The sequence below is a fragment of the Symphalangus syndactylus genome, chromosome 8, assembly GCF_028878055.3.
Source record: "Symphalangus syndactylus isolate Jambi chromosome 8, NHGRI_mSymSyn1-v2.1_pri, whole genome shotgun sequence".
Classification (NCBI taxonomy): Eukaryota; Metazoa; Chordata; class Mammalia; order Primates; family Hylobatidae; genus Symphalangus; species Symphalangus syndactylus.
The window spans coordinates 133855115-133870483 of record NC_072430.2 but is presented as its reverse complement, the minus strand read 5'-3'; the positions used below and the strand labels follow the sequence as shown (position 1 = coordinate 133870483).

Sequence of the window (15369 nt, the reverse complement as noted above, 5' to 3'; positions counted from 1 at the left end):
AAATGAAAGGAAAACCAAATGTGCATGGACATAAATATGTGTGTGTTTATAACATGTATGTGCTATGTTCTGATGAGCAGGGTATTCACTCTGATACTGTCAAGCTGAGCACTTGCAATTGCAAATCAAGGTGCCCTTGGGCTATACTTGGGGACTGAATGAAGTCCCTTGGGACAAAATGAGAAACAGTCCCTGGGTTCTTAAATTCATAACATTTGGTCTGGTTTCTAAATCTTCCATTGTTTTGTCTGACTTCTTTCATTCTTTTGAAAGTATGTTTACTCTGTTTTGTTTTTATTCTCTGCTCTGTGTCCTCATTTATTACTTTGGAGGAAGATAAGCACTCAGGGCTGTTTCTCCTTCTGCACTTGGTTTGGGCAGTTTTTCAGAGGTTGCTTTGTGTTTCTTGGAGCACTCCCATGCGTGCGTGCATCAGAGACTGTCATGAAGAGGCGTCTACTTGATCTGTGCCTCATCTTCCATCTAATTACAAATCACTTACATTAAACTTTCCATAAAATGAAAACACTTTTTTTTAAATTGGTAGAAAATAAAACTTATCAAGAAGAGAGCAAAAGAGAAAAGAGAAAAAAATTATACTCAATTCCACAACCTGATAATAGCTGCTGTTAACACTTTTGTATATATGCTTTTACACATTTTTAAATGGTTGTCTATATTTAAATGGCAGAAAATAGGAGGGAAAAAAATAAAAATTTTTGTAAATGTGTGCATGTGCCAGTTACTCTTCTACGTACTTAATGTACATTGTGGGGGAAAATGTTGCAAGATATTAGAGAATCTGGGCTCTGACGTTCAAATGCCTCAAAATGAATCTGCCTTGCTATTTTTAGAGTATTATTGGAAGGTAAATAACAACATCCATGTTAAGTGCCAGACAGTTGATGAGAAAGATGTCTTTCACGCTCATGTTGTCTCTCTCTCTCTCTCTCTCTCAAACACACACACATACACACACATATTTATATCAATTTTTCATGAAAGGTATTATTGGCCTTGTATTATTGGCAACTGAGGCTCAGGATGTATATGCAACTTGGCCAAAGTCCAATGTTTGGATGCATGACTGAACCTAGGATTTTGTGATTATAAAGGTTTCCATTTCATAGTTCTAAGCGATGATGCAGCAGCTACCTTGTCAGCTCTTGACGGGTTCGGAAGTGATCTGGGATGGCATGCTGTCTTCAGAACTGAGCCAGTCACCAGATGTCTGGGGTTGTGAGTCTAGTTTTCTTTGAAGCCTGTGGCTCTGGATGACCTTGGACTCATTGCTTCACTTCTCTGGGCTTTAGTTTCTTCATCTGTGAAATAAGGGAGTTTGTTTAAGTCATCTGGAACATTGCTTCTATTCTGAATATTCTGCAATTCTGGGTAGTTTTTCCTACGGAGAGTTGCAGGGTTCATGTTTCCACATTTATTTGTCAGGGAGGATAGGGTTAATATATCTGTAAGAGGAGATGTCTGAGAAGGCAGACAGGAAGCTGACCACAACCAGATAGTCAGTATTCATGAAAATATAATTATCTGAGTTGGAAAGAGACAGCATTTGAGAGAAAGGACCTTAGGACCTTTGGAAGTGATAAGTAATGCTAATGCCTATTTCAGAACATTTTTTTGTATCTGCCAAACATGTAGCATTCTTCAATGTATTAATTTTTAACTGATTAAAAATATGAATTTTACGTCTAGTTTCTGCCTAGAATGTAGAAAGCTAGAGAAAGCATTGCTTTCATTTTACCAATAAGAAAAATCCATACCTTCTGAGCCTGTTTAAAAACTTAAAAAAAGAAAAATGTAGATAATTTATACAATCATAACTTCTCTTGAACCCATCAAATCATGTACTATGATCTGTGATCATATAGTACATCCAACTAGACTGATATATAGAAAACAGGGGCTCCCAAAAGAGGCTACAAATAAATTCTGACTCACTCATGGCAAATCACAGGAAGACCATGGACTGCAATACAAAGGGGTAAGAAAAATCCAGCTAAAATTATTACATTTTTAAAAGTCAATTGTGGGCTAGCATGAGGGTGTAGAACCACTGGGAGCTGGATGCCCAAGGAGAGTTTATACTAACTCACAGGCTACTATCAAGCAATTGCAGTCAGCCTTTGGAGACAAGGCAAGAGTGAGGAGAGGGACCTTCTCCTAGTCTCAGGTGTACAAAGAAAGCTGAGAGTAGCATAGGAATATTGAGGCAATAATGGATGATTACTTTTAAGCAAACCAGACTCCACCTTAAGGACAAGCTAATGCTAGAGAAATGGAAGCCTGTGGTAGAGCAATAAAACCCAAACTCAACTCAGTTCTACACTAGATTGACCTGAAACCCCACAATAATTAACTTGGGCAGAAGAATGTAATGTAAAAATGCTATTTACCTTAGACTATATTGGACATGATGCTCAGCATTCAACCAAAATATATGAGACACACACACAGAAACAAGGAAAAAAATTATTGTGAAGAGAAAAAGCTGTGATAGAACCAGACTCTGAGTAGACTCAGATATGGAATTTAAAATAATGATGATTAATATTTAATAGATCAAACACTATTGAAAAAAGTAGAAAGCATGCATGAACATATAGGGAATTTCAGTAAAGAGATAAAAACCATATAAGAAACAGTCAGATGTAACTACCGGGGAAAACAGTAACAATAGCAGAAACGATGACAAAAAAGTAAAAGGGATGAAGAAGGCCTTTCATGAGCTTATTAGTAGATTCAGCACAGCCAAAGGAAAAATAAGTGAGCTTGAATATAGGTCAAGAGAAATTACCCAAACTGAAATCCAAAAAGAAAAAGTGTATAAAGTTAGAACAGACCATACAAGATTTGTGGGAGACTATAAAATGGTCTAAAATACATGTAATTGAAATGCCAGAAGGAGAAGAGAGAGAGAATGGGATGGAAGAACTATTGAAGACCTAAAGGCTGAAAATTTTCCAAAAATAATGGAAGATATCAAAACACAGATCTACGGATTCAGGATAACATTAAACATGATAAATACTGAAACAAGCTATATAACTAGCTTCATTATATTCAAACAGTTGAAAACTAAAAATAAATAGAAAATCTTAAAAGCAGTCAGAAACAAAAGACATTACAAGGAACAAAATTAAGAATTATAACAGACTTCTTGTCGGAAACTAGAATATAACTTAGTCTACAATGGAATAGTAGCTGTATGATGCTAAAATATGAACACAAGTTAAATCTAAAGTTCTAAAAAGTATTACTTGAAAAGGTACAAGTGATGTTTAACAATAATTAAAATAAAAATTCAAAAATTCAAAGACTACTTTCCATTTTTAAAACTTATTTTAAAATAATGTGAGATTTCAATACTGACAAAATAGTATAAAGAATTTTCAAGCATCCCCAAATGATAACATTTTGTATAATCATAGTATAATAAAAACCAGGAAAGTAATACTGGTAAATACTATTTTGTAATTTTAGGACCTGATTCAAATTTTATCAGTTGTTCCACCAATGCCTTTTTGTGACGTATATGTCAATTTAAGATCATATATTGTATTTAGTAGTCATATCTCTTTAGTATTCTTTAATCTGGTCAGTTCTACTGTCATTCTCTGCCTTTTATAACTGTAACATTTTTGAAGAGTTCTGGCCTGTTATTCTTGAGTGTCTCTCAGTTTAGATTTGTCTGTATTTTCTAATGATCACATTCAGGTTATGCATTTTTGGCAGGACTACTACAGAAGTGGCATTGTAACCTTCTCAGTATATTATATTTAGAGACAAATTATGTCAACATTTCTCATTGTTAGAGATGGTTATTTTGGTCACTCGGTCAAGGTGATGTCTGCCAGGTTTTGCCAAAGTAAAGTTCTCTTTGTAAAATAAGTATCTTCTGGAAAGATTCTTTGAGACAATATAAATATCTTCATTCTCATCACATTTAGCCCACTAATTTTAGCCTTAAACAATGATTCATGCCTGAAACATTGCTATGGTGTTTGCAATATGGTAACTTTAGATTTTGATAATTTCTTCTATATTTATAAAAGTATAACTTCACTGTAAGGATGAGTTTCTTCCTTCCTTCTTTCGTTTCTTCTTTTCTTCTCTCTCTCTTTCCTTCCTTCCTTCCTTCTTTCCTTCCTTTCCTTTCCCTTCCCTTCCCTTCCCTTCCCTTCCCTTCCCTTCCCCTTCCTCTTCCCCTTCCCCTTCCCCTCTTTTCTTTTCTCTTTTCTTTCTTTTCTTTTCTTTTCTTTTCTTTTCTTTTCTTTTCTTTTCTTTTCTTTTCAGTATTGTTCAATTGACTTTTTTTTTAGTCTAGGGTTATAATCCATCACGACCATTATTTATTGTTACTGAAATTGTCTGATGTTGGCCAAGTTGAGAGCTACTTCAGGTTATTCCCAGCGTTCATCCCACAAGTCCTCATCATTTTATGAGCACTGTCTTCATTTCTAGCTCAACAAGATGCCCTAGGATCATCTTTTGCTTTTCTTGCCCCAGTCCTAGAATTAGCCATTTATCCAAGGAGAAGGACATTGACTGTTAATTTTATAGGGAGTAATATCAATGCAACAGTTAAGTTTCAAAGTCAGCATGGAGATTAAAATCATGTAGTGTCAAAATTTTACTTGGGAATCTCTTAGGAAGGCACAATGTTAGAGGTCAGAATTTATTTCTTAGTCTGTTCCACTCAGCAAATTTTCCCTCTAGCATTGAGCAATCAGATGAAGCCATTTGACTAAATTAAAGGGCCATATTACTTGGAACTATTTTTTCTCTGAAAAATAATTTTAATGAGGTATACTTGACATATAATAAACCATGCATATGTAAAGTGTACAAGTTGGTAGGTTTGGATATTTGTAAACCTGCATGAGACCATTGCCACAAAGCTTTCTTCATGTACCTCACTCTCCTCTCTTCATTCCTCACTATCCCCAGGCAACAACTGATCTTCTCTCAGTCACTATCCATTGATTTCTATTTCCTAGAATGCTATATAAATGGAATCATACAGTATATTCTCTTTTTTTTGTTTGTGTTCTCAGGATAATTGTTTGATAATTTATGTTGTAGTGTTCATCTGTGGTTTATTCCTTTTCACTTTGTTGAGGAGCATTGCATTGTGTGGATATACCACAGTTTGTCCATTCACTTGATGAGAAACATTTAGGTTGTTTCTAATTTTCTGCTATTAAAAATACAGCTACTGTGAGCATTTGTGTACAAGTCTTTTGTAAGGACATCTGCTGTCATTGCTAATTTTTCATTGCTAGACAATAGAAAACAATATAATTTTGTATATTGATTTTGTGTCCTTCAACTTTGCTAAACTCATCCATTCTAGTAGTTTTTTTTTTTTTTTAGGTTATCTAAAAGAATTGTTGGATTGTCTACAAAGATAATCAAGTTTTCTATGAATAAAGACAATTTTACTTCTTCCTTTCGAATATGGATTCTTATTATTTCTTTTTATTGCCTTATTGCCTGGTTAAAACCATTAGTCTAATATTGAATATAGTTTTAAGGTCATTGCCTGTTTATTATAACATTGTTGTCAGTTCTGGGTAGGCTTTGATTAACTGGTTTATTAACCTTCATGGATTTTATTTTCTTGCATTTTTGCATGTCTCAAGTCTGACGATTTTTTTATTATTTTTTTATTTTTTTATTTTTTTTGAGACTGGATCTTGCTCTGTCTCCCAGGCTGGAGTGCAGTGGCTTGATCATAGCTCACTGCAGCCTCGAACTCCTGGGCTCAAGTGATCCTGCCACCTCAGCCTCCCAAATAGCTGGAACTACGGCTAATTTTTTCTAATTTTAGTAAAGATGGGGTTTCACCATCTTGCCCAGGCTGCTCTTGAACTCCTGAGCTCAAGCGATCTGTCTGTCTCAGCCTTCCAAAGTGCTGGGGTTACAGGCATGCGCCATCATGCCCGGGCTCGTCTGGTGATTTTTGATTGGATGTTAGATCATTTAAATTTTACCTTATTGGATACTGGATATTTTTGTATTCCTATATTCTTCAACTTTTTGTTGTTGTTAGATTCTGTTGAATTACTTGGAAGCAACCTGATCCTTTGTATCTTCCTTTTAAGATTTGTGAGACCAGAGCAACATGTAGTCTAGTGCTAATTTCCCCACTACTGGCACTGGAACTTCTTTATTTCTCTACTCGTTGCTCTGTGACTCGTGAGTTTTTTCAGACTGGCTGATGCGAGCAGGCAATGTAACTGGCCCTGTGGTGAGCACCAGCACTCTAATTTCTTATTCTTTCCAGTGGATCTTGTCCAGCCTTGAGTTTCCTTTTATGCATATGCTGATCAGTAGTCAGCTGAATATTTAAGGAGACCCTCTGAAAATTGACAGAATTCTCTCTCTGTGAAGTTCTCTTCTCCTGTTTGTCCCCCCAGGCTTTCATCTCTGTCTCGTTAGCTCAGGGATCCCGCTGTGCCCTGCTTGTGTTGCTCCTCCCTGCTCTGCAGCCTGCAAACTCTTTCAAGGCAGGAAGCTGGGCAGGTGTACATCTTACCTCATTTGTTTCACATCTCTCAGGGGCCACCGTCCTTCATTGCTTCATACCCAGGGTCACAAACTGTTGTTTCATAACGTTTGTTTTTTTTTTTTTTTTTTTTTTTGAGACAGAGTCTCGCTCTGTCACCCAGGCTGGAGTGCAGTGGCGCAATCTCAGCTCACTGCAAGCTCCGCCTCCCGGGTTCACGCCATTTTCCTGCCTCAGCCTCTCCGAGTAGCTGGGACTACAGGCGCCCGCCACCACGCCCGGCTAATTTTTTTGTATTTTTAGTAGAGACGGGTTTTCACCGTGGTCTCAATCTCCTGACCTCGTGATCCGCCCCCCTTGGCCACCCAAAGTGCTGGGATTACAAGCTTGAGCCACCGCGCCCAGCCAACTTTTGGTTGTTTTAAGTAGGAGGGTCATCCCTGTTGATGTTAATTCATCCTGATTAAAAGTGGAAGTAAACAATATTGATTGTTAGCATTTAAATTGTATTCAGTGCAACAAGATACTCACACCACAAGGGGCATGTGGGAATAACTCAGAGAAGAGTGGATTTCTAATTACTTGTTCATGTCCCATACTCATTGAGTGCAATGACAGACAGACATGTTGACCTGTTTATATTATGTTATATTATTATTCTGTCTCTCATTCACTGACTCACACCCTGTTAGTTCAATTTTCATAATTTAAATATAGGTAAGAGTCAATTCAGCTATACTTGAATTTTTTTTTTTTTTCATGTGTAATTGAAATTTTTGTTCTGTACTCCTAGCATTTGGCATTTTACATCAGGGGTTGCAAATTCAAATGCCTAAAAGGGACAAGCAAGTAATGTATAGGAGTGAATTTGGTAAGGCATACAATGACTATAAAAATAGCAAATGGTGTTTAGTATAAACGAGAAAGTTGGCAGGAGGGCAGGCAGAGACCATGACCAATTGCAGAGGAAAGCCCCTAGGTCAATCAGGCAGTTGCAACAGTCAGCTGGAGCTAATTGTTACTGTGAGGGAATGTTCCTTTTGCAGAACTTCTGATTTTTCAAAAGACATTGAAATATAGATTTCAACTATGTAGATATTTCAATTTTTGAAAACCACTTCAAATTTTAACAACAAAGCAGTCTGTGAATTAAATAAAACTTACCTAGAGGCAGCTCGTAACCCATGTTTAACAATGAATTGTTTAATGGTTCACAGTTAGAAAAATGGAAAAATAACTGTTTACATATAGCAAAATGGTTTAGAAGATGACAGAAACTACTTAACTAGGAACATAACACATTTGTGTGTGTGTGTGTGTGTGTGTGTGTATTTCAAGTCAGTGACAAAGAAAATCAATGAATTAGTGAGTACACACACACACATGCACACTCCCTCTTCCTCTCTCTCTCTCTCCCCACTGAATAAGTGAGCCCTTCATAAGCCTTGGGGACTTTTGCATATTCCTTGGGCATGGAGTTATTTTGGTGCCTCCCCCACATAATCACTTGAGAGACTCTGTGATGTTAAAAAAAAAAATGCTTCCATGATCAAAGCTGCATGAATAAATATGGCTGTGTGAACATGAGTATTTTCAGTTAGCTTAGTAATAGCCATTTCTTTAATAGATATAGAGAGCCTTTTAAATTTGTAAGGGTTTGGATGTAGGCCTTTAAAATTAAACTGAAACTATTTTGAATAAGACAGTGACTAGGATGAATTGTAACAAGAAGATAAATGCCAAATTGGTGTAGGTTTTTCTTTTCTTGAAATACCAGATTGACATAAACTTCATAAGAAGGTTAATTCTTGAACAAGAAGGTTTAATTTTGCATATGTCTGCTAGATTTTGGAGATTATTCAACCTATTTTGCATTAAAAAAGGATCAAAGGAAAAAATAGACAAACTCTTAGCATTAAAAATGTTTATAGGTTATAAGTTGAACTAATATGTAAGAGAAAAATAGTTTAAAGAAGTTTAAATAAAAGGTCATTTTAAGTAAAAGTTTTCTTCTTTCATATCATTACTTTTAATTATATACAAATTAGTTGCTAAATATACAAATAGTTTAACAGAATTTTATTTTGCTTTTATGTCATTTATTTCTGTGAAAAATGCTAGAATAAATGCTTAAAAGCAGAAATCTAAGAATTTTCATTAAAAAGAATAAGCAAGATGTCTTATTAAAGGTCACAAAAAAGTGTCACTATGGTTTCTTTTCTCATAGTTGGAGCCTGAATATACCTTATTTAAAATAAGTGGTATAGAATGTGAGAAAACCACAAGTGAGTTCCATTAATCCTTTCGAATCCCCAAAGTAATAAAATGAAGCATGATTATAAATAGAATGTCAAAGCCCCTAGTGTTTTCTGTGCACTTGTACAAATTGACGTTTATTTGGACTGAAGTTTTCCATTAATCTGATTCACCCAGTTGTTCCTCGTGGTTCTCTTAAGATGAACATTTGCCATATTTTTGAAGCTTGATTAGGGCATTACTAAGTCAGTAATTTGCAAGTTAAAACTGACCATTATGGTCTGTCTTCAACATGCGAGGATGAACCAAAGATTAAAATCTTAATGCCTTCCCTCTCTTTTAAGTATGGGTAGTGTTCCATTTATCTTATAAAAACATTAAGCAGGCTTTGCCTTCCAAAGATGCTTTATATTTTGGGTACAAAATCAATACAAAGGTGAGATACAACCAATTTGAATTGGTAAAATATGTAAATTGCCACTTGCTAATCTGTCAGAGATTAATGTCTGAATAGGGGTAGGAAGCAGTGCCAACTGTAAAATTATACAGGGCATGGCGATTACCCCGTCTGCATAATGGGGCTTCATTTAGAGGCTCTATTTTGGGATCACACATCAAACACCCAATGCAGAAAGCCAACCTTTGTTTAATTTGTCCAGGGCAGCGCCCTAGTTTTTTTTTTTTTTTTTTTTTTTTTTGAGACGGAGTCTTGCTCTGTCACCCAGGCTGGAGTGCAGTGGCGCGATCTCGGCTCACTGCAAGCTCCGCCTCCTGGGTTCACGCCATTCTCCTGCCTCAGCCTCTCCGAGTAGCTGGGACTACAGGCGCCCGCCACCACGCCCGGCTAATTTTTTGTATTTTTAGTAGAGACGGGGTTTCACTGTGGTCTCGATCGCCTGACCTCATGATCCGCCCGCCTCGGCCCCCCAAAGTGCTGGGATTACAAGCGTGAGCCACCGCGAGCGCCCTAGTTTTCTACAACACTATTCACTTCTGTTCTTTAAAAATGAATAACACATTTTCTTTATGGAACTCTGTGCACCTTTGGTTTGAGAGCAGTAGCTTTTCCAAGCTCCTCTATTAGATTCTTCTTTTGTTGCCTTTTAATAATGCTATTTCTTTATGCTATTTTAGGGTGCATTGTCTGTATTGCACTTGCCTGTGCATGCAAAGTACAAGTGATACTGTTTTTCACGTGGCTAATATAACATTTTAAAGTTGACAGATGAGAAAACAGGACCAGGAAGTACAAGGCCACAGAACTGGGTATGGCATATAGGACTCTGTTATCCAGTAAGAGCACATGCCACCTAAGTGGGATGCCACTGCAGGTACACTATTTGGCTGTTTCTTGAGAGGTGGCATTCATTTCATTTGGCAGTACCTCAGAGGGCTTTATCTTAGATATGGATAACCTGGGGACTGTAATACCTACTTCAGATTATTGGTACTTTATCATTAAGCTTTAGTCTATTCAAATAAATACAAGATTCACTTTTTTAAAAAAGAGAGAATGTTGCCACGCATTTCTGCAGTTTTAAAATGGATGACGTCTTTGTAAAATTTTTGTTAATGGCTTCTTTTTATTTTCACAGGCGATTTTCATTACCATATATTTGTATTGCAAGATTCTTTTAGTTGCAAGGCTCAGACACCCAATTCAAGCTTGTTTAAACATAAAATGGAATGCACTGGTTCATATTCTAGGTGGGTCCTTGGATGGATCTGAGTTAGACACAGCTGGATCCAGGGGTTCAATGACGCGAAGGCTGTCTTTCCATTTCTCAGGAAATTTCTCTCTTTATCTCTGTCTTTCCTTGTCTCAGTGTGGTCTCACTCTCAGGCTGACTTCGATTGGGAAGGAGGCCAGCAGCAGCTCTGGGCTCACATCACCCCAGTCCACAACCCTGCTTGCCCATCTCTAGGACATTCTGTTCAGCCAGTCTTGAGTTTCCTCTGAACCAATGCTTTTGGGCAGGGACATGAGACACTCAGATAGTCAGCCTGTGTCATGTTGCATATTCTTTGTGTAAAGGGGGCAAGGACATTATTCAGTGTCGGGGGCAAGGAACTGTGACCTGACAGCCTCATTCAACAAGGCAGCGTGCAGTAGTGGAGAAGCTTCACCAAGGAAGGGGACGGAAGAGTGTTCCAAAGCAGAAGCAGCTATAACTCTCATGCTTTTAACCACCGAAAATGTACCAGAGCCACTCAGAGTTACATAAAATGTTAATTTTGCCATAGGAAGATGTATTCTTATAGATTAAATAATTCATCAAGCAGTCCACATTTTATTTCCCTCTTTAGCCGTCATCTTTTGATAGTGGGCAAAGAGGACAAAGCCATTGAAACTACCTGTTTTAAAGGAATAATTTTCTCTATTTCACCTCAAATATTTTCTTAGTCTCTCTCTAGCTTTGCTATAGAACTTCTCACACAGATTTGCAGTTGTCATCGGACTTAACAGTCTCCATCAACTGTGAGAAACCCTTTCAAGCAGAGACTAATGTTTTATTTCTGTTCCAGCTGTGCCTAACACAGTATTTGGCTGCATATAGGTGTTCAGGGAAGGTGGAGTGAATCAGCAGGCAAATGTGTGGCACATGCCTGCCTGGCTGGAAAAGACCAGCTCAGAAGAATCAGGTAGCTGAGGTTGCACAACATACAGTGTTGAAGTTGGAATTTGAACTCTGTTATCTTCCTGTCTCCAATTTAGCTTCTTTTTTTTCTTTTTCTGTTTATCTGTGTATTTATTTCACTTGGCTCCCCAGCCAAGCAATCAAAGGGGCAGGTGTGCTGGTCCACACCTTTCAGTCTCTGTTTGCTTAGTGACTGAATCAATGGTTGCGGCATTTGGTTTACAACAGGGATGGGAAGACCATCTCGGAACTTCCAGGCAGTGTGGTTGTCTCAACCTCCTGAAAGCAGGGCCATTTCTCGTGCCCTCTTCAGAAAATTGCTGTGTGGCAGAAGTTGAACTGAAGATCTGTGCTTTTATGAATGTCTTGTAGAGCCTGAGGAAAATGGCAGACAGGGGAGATACCCCACTTAATCAAACGTCACATTCGGAACTTCCCTCTTCCTTTATCCTGTTCCTCTGTTGGCCCCAATTTCTTTCCCAACCAACTTGGCATACCACCTTCAGATCTCACTCTCAGTGACCTATGTGGCTCCTTCCAGACCAGTGTCCCCTGTTGGCAACTCCAAACCCTACACTCTGCATTGGGCTGGAATCTATTAGGAGCAAGGACAGAAACTTCCAGATTAATACAAAGACTTGCCCTTACTTTTCTTTTTTAAATACAAATCAAACACTCTGGAACACTTAAGGGCAAGTCTCTTTTCCATTAAAAAGAATTTGCCCTCAGAGCTGGCAACTTTTTATTCTACAAGGTGGCTGTAACAATTGGGGTTCAGCCAGAGAGACAGAACTAGTAGGACATCTATATTTAGAGGTTTGTTCAAGGAATTGGCATATGCAGTTGTGGGGGTTGGCAAGAAAAGTCCAAAACTGCAAGGGAGACTGTCAGAAAGGGTGGGCTGGAACCGTGGGCTGAAGCTGGCATCCATAGGAGGAATATCTTCTTCTTCAGGGAAGTCTGGGCTACCTCTTAAGGTCTTTGAACCGATTGAATCAAATTTGCCCTAATTATGTAGCATACTCTCCCTTACTTCAAATCAACTGATTATGGACTTTAATAACATCTACAAAATACCTTTACAACAACACGTAGATTGGTGTTTGAATAACTGGGCATGGTAGCCTAGCCAAGTCAATGCTTTAAATGGACCACCAGAGAGGCCAGATGGAGTCCTAGTAGACTTGTGAAAAAGATACTTTGTCTTGCCACAAATTCCAAAACTTCTACTGCCCTTATATGAGATGAGCTGTTTTGATTCAGGCATGCAATGCACAATAATAACATCATGGAGAATGGGGTAGACATCCCTTCAAGCATTTATCCTTTGTTACAGACAATCCAATTACACTCTTTTAATTAATTTTAAAATGTACAGTTAAGTTATTATTGCCTATAGTCACCCTGCTGTGCTGTCAAATAGTAGGTCTTATTCATCCTTTCTAACTATGTTTTTTTGTACCCATTAACCATCCCCGCCTTCCCCCACAGACCCCCACTACCCTTCGCAGCCTCTGGTAACCATCTTTCTACTCTCTATGTTCATGAGTTCAATTGTTTTTATTTTTAGATCCCACAAATAAATGAGAACATGCAGTGTTTGTCTTTCTGTGCTTGGCTTATTTCATGTAACATAATGATCTCTACGTTTTAAAGAACTATTTTTGGTGATTTTTACTGAGGCGAAGGTACTTGTGTGTGTGTATCATTATCCATTTCTTTCAGTCTTGTGTTTGTTTCAGAAACCATACCAGGTCCTTAAGGTCAACTTGGATGAAGCAGTGAGCTGATCTAGTCTACGAATCCGATTTCTTTTTTTTTTTTAATGTTTGTAGTTTTTTTTTAAATTATGTTACCTTCGTTACCTTCCACAAATATTCACTGGACTTCTGAAATGTTCCAGGAACTGTTTTAGGCCCTTGTGATGCGTCCTTGAATAAAATAGTTTCTGCTCCTATGGTGCTTTTATATTCTACTGAAAGACAATAAAGTAAGCAAAGCAAGTACATAATCTTATAGTGGTGATAAGTAGGGATAAATTATAGGAATAATAAAGCAGGGACAAGGAGTAGGCAGAGATGAATAGACATGTGTGCAAACTGGCTACACAACTCGTAAGGCCCAGTGTAAAATGAAAATTCAGTGCTTTTTATTCCAAAAGCAGAAGAAATGTACCATTGAAGGTAACAAAACATAAAGCTTTTTAAAAATAAATCTTTGTCTGGAATAGTCCTGGTGTTTTTAAAATTATTATTTGCTATTTAATGCTGTTCTAAGTAAAGAAAAATTAAGCATTTAGATTCAGAGCATGAATTTATATTGTGCAGTGCCTACTTGAAATGCAAATGTAAGGGTGGGATCATAGAAATTATCCAATTTGCATTTTCTAGTTCATGCTGTATTTTGTTTTTATCGGAACACTGAAAATGCTGCACAAAACTAAGTTACCTGTTTTTATCTCACTTCTTGATACATGCATTTTCTCTCACCACTTTGCCTTCATCTTACTGATGAGTAAGGAGGGACGGAAAGGAGAGGGAACCGTGTCTGCCCCACCTTTCCCTTTCTTTCTGTGTCATCATTTCAGCGTAGGTGGTTACCTTGTACAGGGAAGTAATACAAGCGGGAAAGGATGTGATAGGATTCCATGATGATTCCCGTTTCTTAGAACAAGGCTAATTTCTTTCTGAACTTGAAGCAAGTTCTGGTTCCAGTGCATGGCCTCTTGGGGCTGTGCGTACCCCTGCTTATTTAAGTCATAGGCTTAAATGCTTACCTTGTACTCACTTTGACTCTTGCTAAATTCCTGCATGTCAAGAGTTCAACAGAATTCTGTCATTGTGGGGCATCACTAATGCTCTGGGAAGGTGAGTGGTAAGGATGGGGGATACACACACTGTATGTTTCTTATCCACTCACATCTGTGCTCCACTGTCCCATCAGACTTTCCTTACAGAACACAAGTTCAAAATAACATTATTAAGGCTTTTTTTTTTTTTTTTTTTTTTTTTTTTTGAGATGGAATCTCGCTCTAATCGCCCAGGCTGGAGTGCAGTGGTGTGGTCTCGGTTCACTGCAACCTCCACCTCCCAGGTTCAAGCGATTCTCCTGCCTCAGCTTCCCAAGTAGCTGGGATTACAGGTGCCCGCCATCATGCCTGGCTAACTTTTGTATTTTTAGTAGAGACGGGGTTTCACCATGTTGGCCAGGCTGGTCTGGAACTCATGACCTCACGTGATCCCCTTTCCTTGGCCTCCCACTTTCAAGATGGGGACATTAAACCAAAGGCATCGAACCAAGCATGGAGTCCTTCTGAGTGTGAGGCCCTCCTAAGCACAGGCTGTAGGCACATGAAGCCAGGCGTGAGTCTGTGTTTGTGTGTGTATATGTATGCTGGCTGCTTTATATTTTGATGAGGAAGGGCTGTCTTATGAGGTGACATTTGATCAGGGACCTCAAGGAGGTGAGGAAGCAAGACTTGCAGATACCTAGGACAGGAGCAGCATGATCAGGGGTCCTCAGGCACTAGTGTCTTTGGTTTATTCTCCGAACAGTAAGGAGGACACTGTGCCCGGACCCCTACGTGAGAGGATGGGGATGGAGGATGAAATCAGAGAGGCAGTAGGTCCCTGAATCATGTGTGGTCTCAAAGGGCAAGGTAAGAACTTGGAATTTTTCCATGAGGAGATGGGAAGACATGGGAGGGTTTGAGCAGAGGTGGCATGGCACAATTAGATTTTAGAAGGATCTCTCTGGTGACGGTGGGACAATTCTCTGTATAGGGACAAAGTTGGAAGTGATGGGACCATTTTGGATGTCATTATCATAGACCAAGAAAAGATGGGTCTTAGACTGGGTGGTATGGATAGCGGTAATTGAATCTGGTTGGATTCTGAGCATCTTTCACAACGAGAGCCAATGGAAGTTGCATATGAAATGGATATTTAC

General features: G+C 38.3%; 1 protein-coding gene across 2 annotated transcripts in view; it reads left to right on the top strand.

The window, feature by feature from the left end:
* PID1 (phosphotyrosine interaction domain containing 1) overlaps positions 1-15369 on the top strand; it is a 256999-nt gene that overhangs the window by 99878 nt on the left and 141752 nt on the right. The window lies entirely within an intron of this gene.